A 14,331-nucleotide genomic window follows, 5' to 3' on the forward strand; every position below is an offset into this window, starting at 1 on the left:
TTTCCAGAATTGACGATATTTGTGCTTAGCATAATGGGTAATGTACATGAAAAAAAAATGAATACTTGGCTGTGCATACTTGGGAGGAATAAGTTTTTCAACTTCAGTACATGTTTTTTTTTCCTTATTGTTAAGGCGCATTAGTGTATTTTTGAACCACGGCAATGTAAGGCGCTCGGTTAGGGTGATTGTAGGAATATATCTTTTATTGAAGTTGTGCATTTTGTTTTTGAAGAGTGCCCAGTTAGCCTCGGGAGTGCCTTCTTCAACGTGGATTAGAAACCAACCACAGAAAGCGCCGAGTTCTTGGTTAATAGTAGTGTAATCGCCTATATCGTAAACTGTAATTGTTTTGGTTACATTCTTTGGTTTTGGCAGGCGGATGAATAATGTCGCGTGGGTTACTAAATAATCGCTAAGTCCCGGCAAATAAGAAAGTGAAGATAGGGTCTCTGTGTGCGATATTAGCATCAGATGAAGTATGGTAGATGAATAAGCAGTTTTTTTTTTGTTGAAGAGGATATCAGCAGGGTTAAAGCGAAGGTTTGACACGTGTTGATGAAATCACCTTCAGGGGAATTCGATGATCTCCCCGACGGGTTAGGTCAACCTATTTCTCGGAAGTTAAAGTCACTTAGTACGAAAATAGTAGCATGCGGAAGTTTCGCGGTTACCTTACGCATTCCAGTTTAGGCACTGACTAAAAGTCACTCCCATCGTTTTTTCTCTTCTGCGACTTTTATTTGCTCCCACGCGAGTTTTATGTTCATATCTCGTCTAATAACCGCATTGCAGGCTTTTGTTTTGGCAACGATTATTTCTAAGGCATTTATTTGTCTCCTCTGTGACACTTTTTCTGGTCCAACATTTGCGGAGTGTCTGAGCTTCTCGATACTACTCGACTGGAAAAAAGGCCTGCGTCATCTGCGTAAATGATGTAAGAAGCAAGGTTGCTGCTGTTGATTATATCATTTATGTAAATTTCCAGAGAACCGGGCCCAGTACGATGCCCTGTGGTACACCTGAAGTAATGTTTAGCACTGCAGAATGAGATGCATTAAGTACAACGCTTTGTTTACGACATTTTAAACACGACCTAAGAGGCTCAGCAAAAACTCCACGAAAACCATAGTGTTCTAATTTTGTCGATAAAATGATATGGCCAATTCTGCCGAATACTTTAAAGAAATCAGTTAGGACACCTAGTGTCAGTTTATTATCTGGAAACCCTTTAAGTACTAATTCGTTTCGTCTTAACAAGGCTAACTCACTAGACATGCCTCTACGGAATCCAAACTGCTTTTGTGACAGTATCAGGTGCTCATCACAGAAATAAGTGATTCGCGTGCGAATAATGTACAGTTTTTGTTTAAAGTTTACAGCGCAGGGGGTTTGCTTCTAAGCCTCGCAGTGTGACTCCTGTAACATTCGTGGTAGCCCAACCCACTGGAGGAGGCAGGACCAGAAATGTTCTTACGTTCAGCAAATTTGGAGCGCTGGAGATGCATTACGAACCAGACAATGTGCTTCAGAAGCAAACCCCCTGGGCTTCAAACTTTTTACAAAGGCTGTACTCCATTCCCTCGGCACAAAATGGTAACACAAAGATGGGCCGGTAGTTTGAAAAATAGTTTTTGTCGCATAATTTATATATGATTCCTATTATAGCACACTACATACTTTCTGGGAAGGTACCTGTGAGTCAACAAGTATTAAAAATGTAACAAAGAGCTCGCTTCAGTAGATCTCCGACGAACTCAATGGATTTAATTTCAAGCTCGTCGATGTCTCGGGCTTCACTATTTTTCTATGACATAAGTGTAGAGTAAATTTCATCACAAGTTGTCGGTTCAAAAAATGCAGTTCTAGAGTTTGGTGCACCTAAATACCAAATTTTTTTTTTAATTTCATCATTGTCCAATATATCAGCCTACCAGGCAAGAGTGGCGAAGTATTTATTAAACCTTGCATTCCAGTGTTTGATAATTTACAATTAGTTGAAAATACTTGACTGTGCCGTGTACCAGAGTTTAATAGTTTGTTACGTTCGTGCCATAAAACATTAATCTGACTAGCTGATTCATTACATAAGTTTAAAAATATGCGTTTTGAGTTTTACGCGAATAGGCTGCCACAGAATTTCTTTATTTTCTGAAAGCAGAGAGGTCATGCAAGTTCCTTGTTTTGACAAACTTTGTGTATAAGTGTTCCTTTCTTTTAATCATTGCGAAGCATTCATCTCTCAGGCAAGGCTTGCGTAATATTTTTATTTTGTTTTGCTGTCTTTAACATAAAACAGGTGTGGTAATATCACTTAAAAAACGACAGAAAGATTGCATGTGCCAGTTTAGCAGCAGTGCATCAAGGACTGGGCTCCAATTTAGCTTGCGTATTGAGCTTCTAAATGCTTCAAGTGTCCAAAAATTTATTTCTCTAAAAGGATAGGACTCTGGCGGGTGTACCTTTCGTTGAAGAAATACATCTCTTTTACGCATCATGTAAATAGGAAAGTGAGTACTTAATCCTGTGACAGTCACTCACATTATTTGTCACAAATAGTCTTAAAGGCTTTCTGAGTGACTGGTGACTCGGGTAGGCTTGTTCTTAAAGAGGGGGAATTTTTCTTTCGGCTCTTTCTATATTGGCTGAGGTTGTTACGGTGAAGACGAAGGTTGAGGAAGTAATCTTCAGAAATGCCGCAGTTGATTGGATTCAATTTATTTGCATTAGTAAAGACTTGATCTGCAATGAGCGTAGTTATGCTGATGATTCAGTGGACGAAGTCAGTGCTTCTATGACTGATTAAGCCGACGCTTTGTTCACGGTTATAGTTCGATTTTGGCATGATGAGTTCATCATGCACATTTTCATCGTGCGTCCAAGAAAACCAAGCGAAGCCGTGGTTGGGTAGGCTTTCCCCGCCTTATAAATGAAATGAGCCTTATATTTCAGCGAAGAGAATGTGGCGGCGACGCCATTTCTTTCTTTTTGCGGCTGCATGATGCAAAACATCAAATCTCTCTCTCAGACACCGGGAAGCCAGTTTAATCCCAGATTTTGTTCAGCAAGGCGCCATAGTAATAATTTTTTGTATTCGGTACTCCTTTTATTGCATGGTATTTGCCTTCGCTACTGCTTATTTATTAAATGTTTATTAGACGTTCACTTGCAATTTTAAGTTCTCGGTTTTCCAATCAAGGGTTTTCTGGTTCGTTACTGCATCTTCATAAAATTCGGAACTTAGGGGACACTAAAGTTCGCCTCAAGTGTGTGACCCAATGTTAGTGTTCCTATGGTCGGACACATGTTTAGGGGAATCCCCTAAGGTGGAGTAGATTTGTAATAAGGGAGTAATTACTCACTGACATCCACCCGAGCGCAGCCATACGGCTACAAAGGAAAGCTATACAGCTTTCTCAGAAACTTCGTAGCTAAAGAAAAATTGGTCCTGGTCCGTAGTCCGAACCCGGGACCACCGCTTCACGGGAGCAGTCGCTCCACCAATTGAGCTAACCGGGACGGCAAGCTTATGGTAGGGAGAGAGCGAATTGATCAATAACTCAAAGTGGCAACTGTGCTGGTCAAATGTTTAGGGGAATCCCCCAAGGTGGAGTAGATTTGTAATAAGGAAGTAATTACTCATTGACGTCCTCCGAAACTTCGCAGTTAAAGAAAAATTCGTCCTGGTCCGAGGTTCGAACCCTGGACCACCGCTTCACCGGAGCAGTAGAGGAGGAGGGGGGAGACTTTCAATGAATAATGGAGAGCTCTGCCTGGTTATAGACCTGGCATGCTACTCCAGATGACGATGAAAGAAGAGGATGAAAGAGAGAGAGAAAAAAGGTGACATCAAACATACTCAACACTCACGCACTCTCACACACACATACACAGAAGTATGTCACTAGTGATACAAGTATGTCACTAAAACCGTGTCCCTTAGATGACAATCAAAGTATGTCCACTAAACCCGTGTTCCTTAGAAAAACTAAGAAAGCTTTTGTCCCTCGCTCAGCCGAAGTCGCATCAGTCAAGGGTCCAAGGACATGCCCAAGGTGCACGAGGTCGTCCTGACGAAGTCCTAAAGCACTTAACAGTGCCTTGCGATGAGTATTAAAGATTTGGCAGTGGCAGATCAAGTGTTGAATATCTTCGCGCACACCACATGTCGGGCACAGAGGGCTACTTGATACACCAATTTTATAAAGATAGAATTTAGTAAAGCCAACGTCCAGACGAATTTCGTGCAGGCAATTACAGTCACGTCTATTTAAATTGCGGGGCATGCGGAATTCACAAGCACCGGAGCAGTAGCTCTACCAATTGAGCTAACCGGGACGGCCAGGTATGGTCGCTTGGGGCACCCTAGCGGCCCCTTTCTCAGACGTCGACACGCTTGTTGTCATCAGATACTGCTTGATTGCACATCAACGTTTTGAAACTGAAATTGAATGTTTATTTCCCCACACCCATTACAGTGAGAAAAGGAGACACTGGGCAAAAAGCTGCGTAATGCAGCTTGAAGTAGCACCCAGTGCTCCATGAATACGACGACAGCATTGTGTTTCGCGAACATCAGGCTCAAGGTAAGCTTAATATCCCCACCAAAACAAAGAAAGAAAAAGGATAACAACAGTGTAACCCTGATCGCGTACACACCAAAGGAGATGCACATAACTAATAGGAACAATATACGATACAATACACCAAGTCTATTTACAATGGTGCCACAATAGACTCAACAATGCACATAACAGATAATAACTGATTCTATCAGATGTCTTGTATACAAACATTATTTGCTGCCAATATGTTACGGTAATTTCCTAGGCTATAGAATCGGGACTGTTTACGATATAAGGTACGGCAAGAGGGTAGAAGCTAGGGTAAAAGACATCGGGTATTGCACATTGGTGTGTATTGATGTAGATTAAAGGCTTCAAGGAACAGGTGATTATTTGTTTTAACTGGATTTTTTATGCACATATTATGTTCTCGTGACCTGATCCTGGGCGTTGACTTTCTCCGTGAAAATGGCGCCATCATCGATCTCCGCCAGAGCACAGTTACTTTTTCGACAAACAAAGCCGATGACACTTCCACACTCGCCAGTGTCGCTCCGCCCTTCGCATTTCCTCCGAGAGTGTTTTCATCCCGCCACGCTCCAGTGTTTTTGTTACTGTCGACTGCGATGGGCTACGTGACGGAACAGCAGTTGCCCAAGGCAATATTTCAATGTTGCTGACGCACTGCATTTGTACGGCCCGAAGCCTCGTCCACATACGCAATGGTAAGACCCAATTACTGGTTACTAATTTCACCCACGAACTTCGGCACCTCTTCCGCGCCACAGCGATCGCGTTCGCCGACCAATTAGCTGATGTTTCGCAATGTTTTGCGTGCACAGCCGTGGAATCTCCGAACATGTCTCTCGATCACATTGACATCAGCTCAGGGCTGTCACAGGTTCAACGCCGCGCTCTCCGTACCTTACTACACCAATACACAGCCTGTTTTGCGTCTTCTTCGAAAGTTCAAAAGAAAGCCATTACGAAACACCGCATCATCACGAGTGAAGATGCTCGTCCCATACGGCAGCAGCCGTACCGTATTTGACCTAAAGAACGCGAGGCCATCCAAACACAAGTGAAGGAGATGCTCACTGACGGTATTATTCAACTATCTCAGAGTCCGTGGTCGTCGCCTGTTGTTTTAGTTAAGAAGAAGGATGGAACGCTGCGCTTTTGCGTCGATTACAGGAAATTGAACACCATAAATAAAAAGGACGTATACCCACTACCCCGTATAGACGACTCGCTCGACCGCCTTCACCGCACCAAATATTTTTCCTCGATTGATTTAAAGAGCGGGTACTGGCAGATTGAAGTTGATGAACGGGACCGGGAAAAAACAGCTTTCATTACTCCCGACGGTCTATACGAATTTAAGGTGTTGCCCTTCGGCCTCTGTTCAGCGCCGGCAACGTTTCAGAGAATGATGGACACAGTTCTCGCTGGTCTCAAATAGCAAACTTGTTTAGTTTACCTGGATGACGTGGTCGTATTCTCCGAAACCTTTGACGAACATCTTAAACGCTTGCGGACTGTATTCGATGCCCTTCGGTCGGCCAATTTAACGCTCAAGCCCGATAAATGCCACTTCGGCTACGAACAACTGAAGTTTCTAGGCCACGTTGTGAGCGCCGCCGGTGTCCAACCCGATCCCGACAAAACTGCCGCCGTGGCCGAATTTCCGGTTCCTACCACGAAGAAAGCGCTGAAACGCTTCCTTGGTCTGTGCGCCTATTACCGTCGCTTTATCGCCGCCTTCTCCCAAATTGCCGAACCCCTGACTCGTTTGACGCGTGACGATACCCCGCTCATGTGGACTACCGAACAACAGGAGGCTTTCATAGAGCTACGCCGACGCCTGCACAGCAGCCCTGTTCTTGCTCACTTTGATGAGGAGGCTGCCACCGAGATCCACACAGACGCCAGCAACATCGGCCTGGGGGCTGTCTTAGTCCAACACCAAGATGGCGTGGAACGCGTGATTGCATACGCGAGTCGCGTTTTGTCTCGCGCCGAAATTAACTACTCTACCTCGGAGAAGGAGTGCCTCGCGGTTGTGTGGGCCACGATGAAGTTTCGACCCTACCTCTACGGCCGCCATTTCAAAGTCGTGACAGACCACCATTCCTTGTGCTGGCTGGCCAATCTACGGGACCCATCGGGCCGCTTAGCAAGGTGGAGCCTCCGCCTCCAGGAATTTGACTACACCATAGCCTATAAATCTGGACGCAAGCGCGAAGATGCCGACACGCTCTCCCGCGCACCAGTCGGCCTAGCTGATGACAGCATAGAGGACGACAGTCGTTTCCTTGGAGTGGTCAGCGATTCCGACGTAATGGCGAGGCAGCGAGTTGACATCAACTTACGACCCGTCATTGACCATTTGGAGGGCCGCACTGCTACCATATCCCGGGAGTTTTCCCGGAACCTCTCCTCTTTTTGCATGCGCAATGGCATACTGTTCAAGAAAAACTCGAGCCACGGCGACCGCGATTATCTCCTCGTCGTGCCGGCAGACCTCCGTGCCGACATCCTTTTTGCCTCTCACGACGAGCCCACCTCTGGTCACTTGGGGTTTACACGCACTCTCGCTCGAGTACGCAAGGCCTATTATTGGCCTAAACTAGCTGCCACCATCCGCCGCTACGTCCGAGGTTGCCGTCAGTGCCAGCGCCGCAAGTCACCTCCCCTTAAGCCCGCGGGTTTACTCCAACCAGTTGCACCTCCTCGTACGCCCTTTGACCAAGTCGCCATGGATCTTCTCGGTCCATTCCCCTATCGCTGGCCGGCAATAAGTGGATAATTGTCGCCACAGGCTACCTGGCACGCTATGCCGAAACCGAAGCGATGCCGCGTGGCACATCGTCTGAAATTGCGCAGTTCTTCATGCATCGCATTGTTCTGCGACACGGCGCCCCGTCCAGCGTAATCACCGATCGGGGAACGGCTTTCACAGCGCAGCTCATGCACGAGGTATTCACGTTGAGCCATACCAGCCATCGCAAAACTACTGCCTACCACCCGCAGTCCAATGGGCTCACCGAGAGACTCAACAAAACTATAGCAGACATGCTCGCTATGTACGTAGATGTCCAGCATAAGACTTGGGACGAGATCCTTCCATACGTGACTTTCGCGTACAATACGGCAGTACAAGAAACCACTCACTTTACGCCATTTCGCCTTGTTTATGGGCGCGATGTGCACACCATGTTGGATGCCATGTTTCCATGCACTGCTGACGACCGGGCGCTCACGCCACACGCCGAAGAATTTCTGCAATACGCGGAGGAAGCCCGCCAACTAGCCTGCATGCACATCAGGAGGCAACAGGGCTCAGATGCACGCCGCTACAACCAGCGACACCGCCACGTCGAGTACCAACCGGACGACCAAGTGTGGGTATGGACCCCTGTCCGTCGCCCAGGCATGCCGGAAAAACTCCTATGCCGCTACTTCGGCCCATACAGAGTGTTGCGTCGCATAACAGATGTGACTTATAAAGTTCTGCCCGACGGTTCTGTGCACAGTGCACGCCGTCGACCCCAGCCAGAAGTAGTCCATGTAATGCGTATGAAGCCCTTTTTCACGCACTGACAGCGCTTGCACAGTTGTTTCGGTTTTTGTTTTTTCCGCAGAGGCCCGTTTTCCCCCTGTCATTTTGCCCCTTCGATTGTTGTTCCCCTACTTCCTTCAGTTAGCTTGTGGCGTCGTAGTGGTTTTCCGTATTCCTTTTTTTTTTTCCGGGAGGGGGAGTGATGCCACCAGGTGGCCCCAGGTGGCATCAGAAGAAAAAGTGGTGAGAGTTGGCTCACGCGCCCTGAGGAGGGCTGATTCTGTTAGCGCTGCTGGCGAGCGGTCTCTCCTGCCTTGGTTCCGTGACAATATGAACGGGTGCAATATATCAATATACCGTAATGCTTAAAGTAAAGAAACGAATGGGAATGCCAGGGTACATTTGCAATCAATCTGAGAGCACGTTTCTGCGCAACTAATATCTTGTGTTTGTTGTGTTTTGCTGTGGTACCCCAGACACTTATGCAGTAGATAATAATAGGAAGAGTGCATTATAGATAAGAGTCTTTATCTCTGTTGGAAGTGCGTATCTATGTCGACACAGGGCACCACTGACTCGGTTCATTTTCTTGCGGATAGTGTTTATATGCTTGTCCCAACTCAGGGTTTCCGTGAGCACCACACCGAGACATTTCTTAGTCTCTACAACTTCAGTTATAGTGTTAGTCAGCATGAGATCAAAATTCATGGAGATAGGCTTGTTCTTTGGACGGAAGATAATTACATTAGTTATGCGGATAGTTTGCGGATTCTTTTCCGACCATTCGCGCAAATATTTTATAATTTGGTTTCCGTACAATAATAGATCTCTTTCATTATCACCGGGCAAAAGCACTGTGAGATCGTTGGCGTAAGCTAATAAAGTCACAGGTAAGGACATGTAAAATATATCATTAATATAGATATTGAAGAAGAAGGGACCCAAAATACTTCCCTGTGGGACTCCAGAAAAAATAGGTTATAATGTCGACAATGCGCGGTCATTTACAGCCATTTGCGTGCGGTTTTCTAGGTAGGATTCAATTAATGATAAACCTGATGCTTTGATTAAATAATGGAGTAGCTTATTCAGCGGCCGACGATGGTGGACTAAGTCAAATGCCTTTGTAAAATCAATATAAATTCCAAGAACAATTTTTCGGTCCTCAATAGAATCTATGCTCAGTTCCTTTTGTTTATTAACCGCGATTTCTGTTGACCTCCCTTGCCTGAATCCGTATTGACAGTCAGAAAGAACTGAGTGCTTTCCTAAAAATGTGGTTAGTCCGGCATAATAAATTTTTTCTAAGCCCTTGGACAGTACAGGAAGAATTGAAATCGGTCGATAATTCGAGAGGTCTGTTTTCGAACCGTCCTTATGTACAGCCACAACCTTTGCGATTTTCATTTGGTCTGGAAAGGTTCCGGCGGAAAGAGGAAGATTGTAAATGCCTACCCGTACTGGTGCGAGTAAGTTAATGACAAACTTAAAAGGCCTGATGTGACAGCCGTCTTTGCCCTCTGCTTTACTAGTTTTTAGGTTTGTGAATACATTTCTTATTTCGTGCTCTGTTACAGGCTCGATAACACTTTGATATTTCATAAAAAACGTTCATATTTATTATCGATGCTAATTAGTCAACATCACTACCTTAGTGTTCCTCTAAAGTAATTCGCCTCCTGTGCTGCGTGAAGCTCTCTTACAAGACTTTCTTTTACCCCACTGAACGAAAGTGCCTGAGTGGTGCAGGTGTAACATGCCTGTCTCCCGACTAAACTGCGAGCTGCTCGATTCCGCTTTAACACCTTAGTTTTTTCAAGGAAATTGCTTTCCTGCTTCCCTAACCTCTCGACCAATCACGATTTTCCAGACACTACGACGTCGATGCCGGGTTTTTCGCCGAACGGTACTTTTAGCGCTCTCGCGTTAATAAGCACGCTGACACTCGTCCGTATTAAGGCGAAAGCCTTTAATGGCGCATACTCGCGGCCATGACTCTGTCCGTCTGTCCGTTACATCCGAAGTGTGTCATAACTAGTCATTACTAGTCAGCAGTCATGACTAAATAGTCATTAGACAATGGTCAACAAATTAGTGATGACATATAGTAATTAACCAGTCGCCCACTAATTGATCATGACTAGTCACCCTATTGAAAAAGGGTGACTAACAACACCACAAAAAAAATTCAAGAAAATCCCCTGTGCTCCTTGGTTTCTGTGGCTGTTGGCTTCTCTCATATTGAAAAACTGTTCTATGATGCAATAAACTCATAGAGGCTTCATCATAGAATATCATACAATTTTTTATGATATATCATACAATTTGTATGATATTCTATGAAATCCCTATGACGACTGTGTGATTTTACAGAAATGAATGACATTTGTATGATAAACTTCTATGATTTGAATGATCAGTCTATGATATTTGTATGACAAACTGTATCAGTGTATTACATCATACAACTTTTTCAGCAGGGCAGTCATTAACCAATCATGACTATACGCATCAACTAATTAGGCATGACTAACTAGTCGTTAACAAGGTCATGATTTGGTTTTCATGACTGGTTAATCATTATTAGTCATGACTCGTTGGTAATTAGGGGCTAGACATCACTAGTTAGTCATTAACTAATCAAGACTAGTTAGTGAATAACCAATCATGACTAGTTAGTCATTAACGAATAATGACTTGTTAGTAACGAATATGTAGTCATGGGTCACTACTAATTAGTCATGACTAGCCAATCCAAGTCACAGTAGCAGCCAGAGTTGCGGAACTTTATAACTCTCGCTTATAACTTTCTCTTGTTCCCTGCTGTGTTTTTTGCCATCTTGTGACGCGGCCACACTGATTGCTGGCTATCGCTGCAGCAGCCGTGTTACCCACCCGCTCATGTTTTCTACTTCAGCGTCTTTCCAGCAAAATAAAATTTTAATTGTGAGTCAGCGCTCGTGTGTGTGTCGTTTCTTCGTGTGTCCGCGTTTCTTCGCGTTGTTCCTTCCTTTTAAAGGCATACCAGAACTAATCCGTCTTGGAAGCAGCATGTGTGACGAGACGTAGACCAGAAAAAAGTGCACAATGACATCTACTAACCTGCGAAGTGCCGAAAACCTGAGAGCGGTCCAAGTCGCGTGCAGCAGCCGCTGCTGCCAAGTCAGTCTGCACGTGTATGCTGCTCGTAAAGCGCCTTCTTGGGAATCGACGCCGCAGGCTAGCGAAGCAAATCGGGCTGTCACACTATGCCGATTAATTGTGCGATGCGTCCTCCGTTCCGAGGCAGCGGTCGTAGGCAGGGAATAAATTCGCTGCCAGGCTGTAGGTATTAAGGCGAAAGCCTTAATGTCTCATCGTTGTATGCAGCAGTTGTCGACAGAAATGTCACGCTTTTCAGTTGGTCGAAACGGTCGTGACGTCACAGTGCGCCAATTTCAAACGGGGCCAATTGTACTTCGGTTTGTAACCATGCAACCAATTGAAGGGATCATTTAGTGAGGTTCCAAGTAAGTGGGACTGAGCTTAGTTAATTGCTTAATTACCTAATTGGCCTAATTAACTTTTCTAGTCAGGCCATATAAATAAAAAATGGCTGAGGTTTAACTTGGTTAAGCCTGGAGAATGCGAAGCATCATCATGTCGCGTAATTTGGAGGCGCACAACCACAGCGACGGCGCGAGGTGGGTCCCCGTTTCTCCACTGTCGTGACGTCATCGTGTCACGTGGTGTGACGTCATGTATCACGTGATTTGGAGGTGCACAACCACAGCGACGGCGCGAGGTGGGCCCCCGTTGCTCCACTGTAGTGACGTCATCGTGTCACGTGGTGTGACGTCATGTATCACGTGATTTGGAGGCGCACAACCACAGCGACGGCCCGAGGTGGGCCCCCGTTTCTGCACTGTCGTGACGTCATCGTGTCACGTGGTGTGACGTCATGTATCACGTGATTTGGAGGCGCACAACCACAGCGACGGCGCGAGGTGGGCCCCCGTTTCTCTACTGTCGTGACGTCATTGTGTCACGTGGTGTGACGTCATGTATCACGTGATTTGGAGGCGCATAACCATGGTGAAGGGCTGAAGTGGTCGCAAAAGTAGTATGCTTCGCATAATAAAACCGAGTAAGAAATTGGTCGAGCTCGGGAATCCAACCCCGGTTTTCGGAGTGCGAGACGAGCATGCTATCCACTCCGCCATGCCAGCTCGATGGTTTGGAATGAACAAAGGCGCGTCTAGTGAACACGGTGTCTTCACTCACTCTCATCCTCCTCCCTTCTCTTTCGGCGAGGTTTAGGTGTCCGCCGAGATATGAGAGAGAAATACATTTCCTTTCCTCAAAAACCAATTTACCGACGAGCGAGGCTTAGAACCGAATGGGCGATGGCGTTCTATGGACTCCCTGGCTGCGTTGCAAGACGCTCTCGCGTTCCATTCCTAGAGGCGAAGCTTAACATCTTAACGACACATCAGTGACCGCACTTTAGGTCAAAAAAGTGCACCCCCCCCCCCCCCCCCTGAATTTTGACGGGTGTCCACCGAGATATGTGAGACAGTTACTGCGTAATTTTCTTTCCTCACATTTTCTTCATTACGGGCCATCTTTGTCTTTCTTCTTTCACTCCCACTTCCTCCGTTCCTCTACGGTGCGGTTCAGGTGTCCACCGAGATGACGGAGAATTACTGCGCCATTTCCTTTCCTCAAAAACCGTTGCGTTCAAACGGCAAGGCATCGCACCGAACGGGTGGTGGCGTTCCGTGGACTCCTTGGCTGCGCTACAACACGCTGTCGTGTTCCGCTCCTAAAGTCGAAGCTTAAGCGTCATTAATTAGTGATTTGTCATCACTTAGTAATTAGTGCTCAATTACATGTGACGCCACCAGTGCCACAGAAGCAGTGAAAGTGGTGCGGAAAACGCTTTCGCCTCTACGCACTTTAGACAGTCAAAGTGCCCCCTGAATTTTTGGGTTACAGCAGCTCGGGGTAGCATGTACACCTGCAAAGCGCAGGAACGATCCCAGCGGTACCAGCCACTTAACACAGCTGCTGCTGCCAAGTACAGCCAGTTATGCACAGATCGAAAGAAAGAAGCACATGTTTGACCTAAATAATGGAATTTGTTCCGTGCAGCCTCCGTTAGCTTGCTCGTTTACAAGAGCTCTCCGCTATTTATTATTGAAGCAAACGCTTCACTACTTGACCTCGTGCTTTGACAGCCGTGTGCGTAGTTTTCACCTTCAAATGACCTTGAGCTTGGAAAGCAGAGGAACGGTGCATAACTGGTCCCTGGGACACTGGACACGTTAGTCGCGCTTTATTCTACGAAACCAATGGAGCGGGAGCTTGGAAACCAGAGGAAAGGCGCATAACGCCCCCTTGGAGCAGTGGACACCTCAATCGTGCTTGAGGCAAAGTGTCGGTAGTGACAGATGTGCGCTGCATGCGTTGGCATTCACAACGTAGTGGCGTCGACGTTTTAGACTCCGATGATTTAAAGGAAAGGAAGTGCGCATAACTGGCTCCCTAGGCCTGTGGACGCCTCAACTGCGCTTTTACGTACATGGGGTGGTGAGAGAGCGCTTATAGTTGCCCGATACAGCATAACTTTCGCTCTCTAACCAGGTTCAGTATTAGTTGAACCGCAGCTAATTTTTTCTGTGTGTGTGTCTCTATGAAGACCAGCCGACAGTATTAGATTATCAGTCTGCTCAAACAATACATGCCATAGTGCCCAAGAAGCCCTGCTGCAACGTTTACTATCCAAAAGCTTTCACTCGTTCTAAGAGTAAAGGTTTATGGAGGTTTAAAGTCCCAAAGCGACTCGAGCTATGAGGGACCCCGTAGTGAAGGGCTACGGAAATTCGACCACGTGGGGTTGGTTCTTAAACGAGCGCTGAAATCGCACAATACACGGGCCTCTAAAATTTCGCCTCCACCGAAGTTCGACCGGTGAGGCCGGGATCGAACCCGCGTCTTCCTGGTCAGCAGCCGAGTGCCGTAACCGCTGAGCCACCACGGCGGCTTCTTCTCAGGGTAGCGGGAGGATTTACCTCGAGTTTTTGAGTGCATGCAGAGGAGCCATGGGAGCACTGTTTTTTTTTTCCAGAGCGCTACGCCTTTCGTTGGCTTTTCAGCTAGAGACCTCAAAGCACGCAATATTAACCGGCCGAAAGAACTGTCCTGAATTCTCGCGTTATAAAG

General features: G+C 46.3%; 1 protein-coding gene across 6 annotated transcripts in view; it reads right to left on the minus strand.

Moving 5' to 3' along the window:
* LOC149325884 (monocarboxylate transporter 12-like) overlaps positions 1-14,331 on the minus strand; it is a 277,338-nt gene that overhangs the window by 136,316 nt on the left and 126,691 nt on the right. The gene's annotated exons all lie outside the window — the stretch shown is intronic.

The sequence above is a fragment of the Amblyomma mixtum genome, chromosome 10, assembly GCF_055824585.1.
Source record: "Amblyomma mixtum isolate Tamu chromosome 10, ASM5582458v1, whole genome shotgun sequence".
Classification (NCBI taxonomy): domain Eukaryota; kingdom Metazoa; phylum Arthropoda; class Arachnida; order Ixodida; family Ixodidae; genus Amblyomma; species Amblyomma mixtum.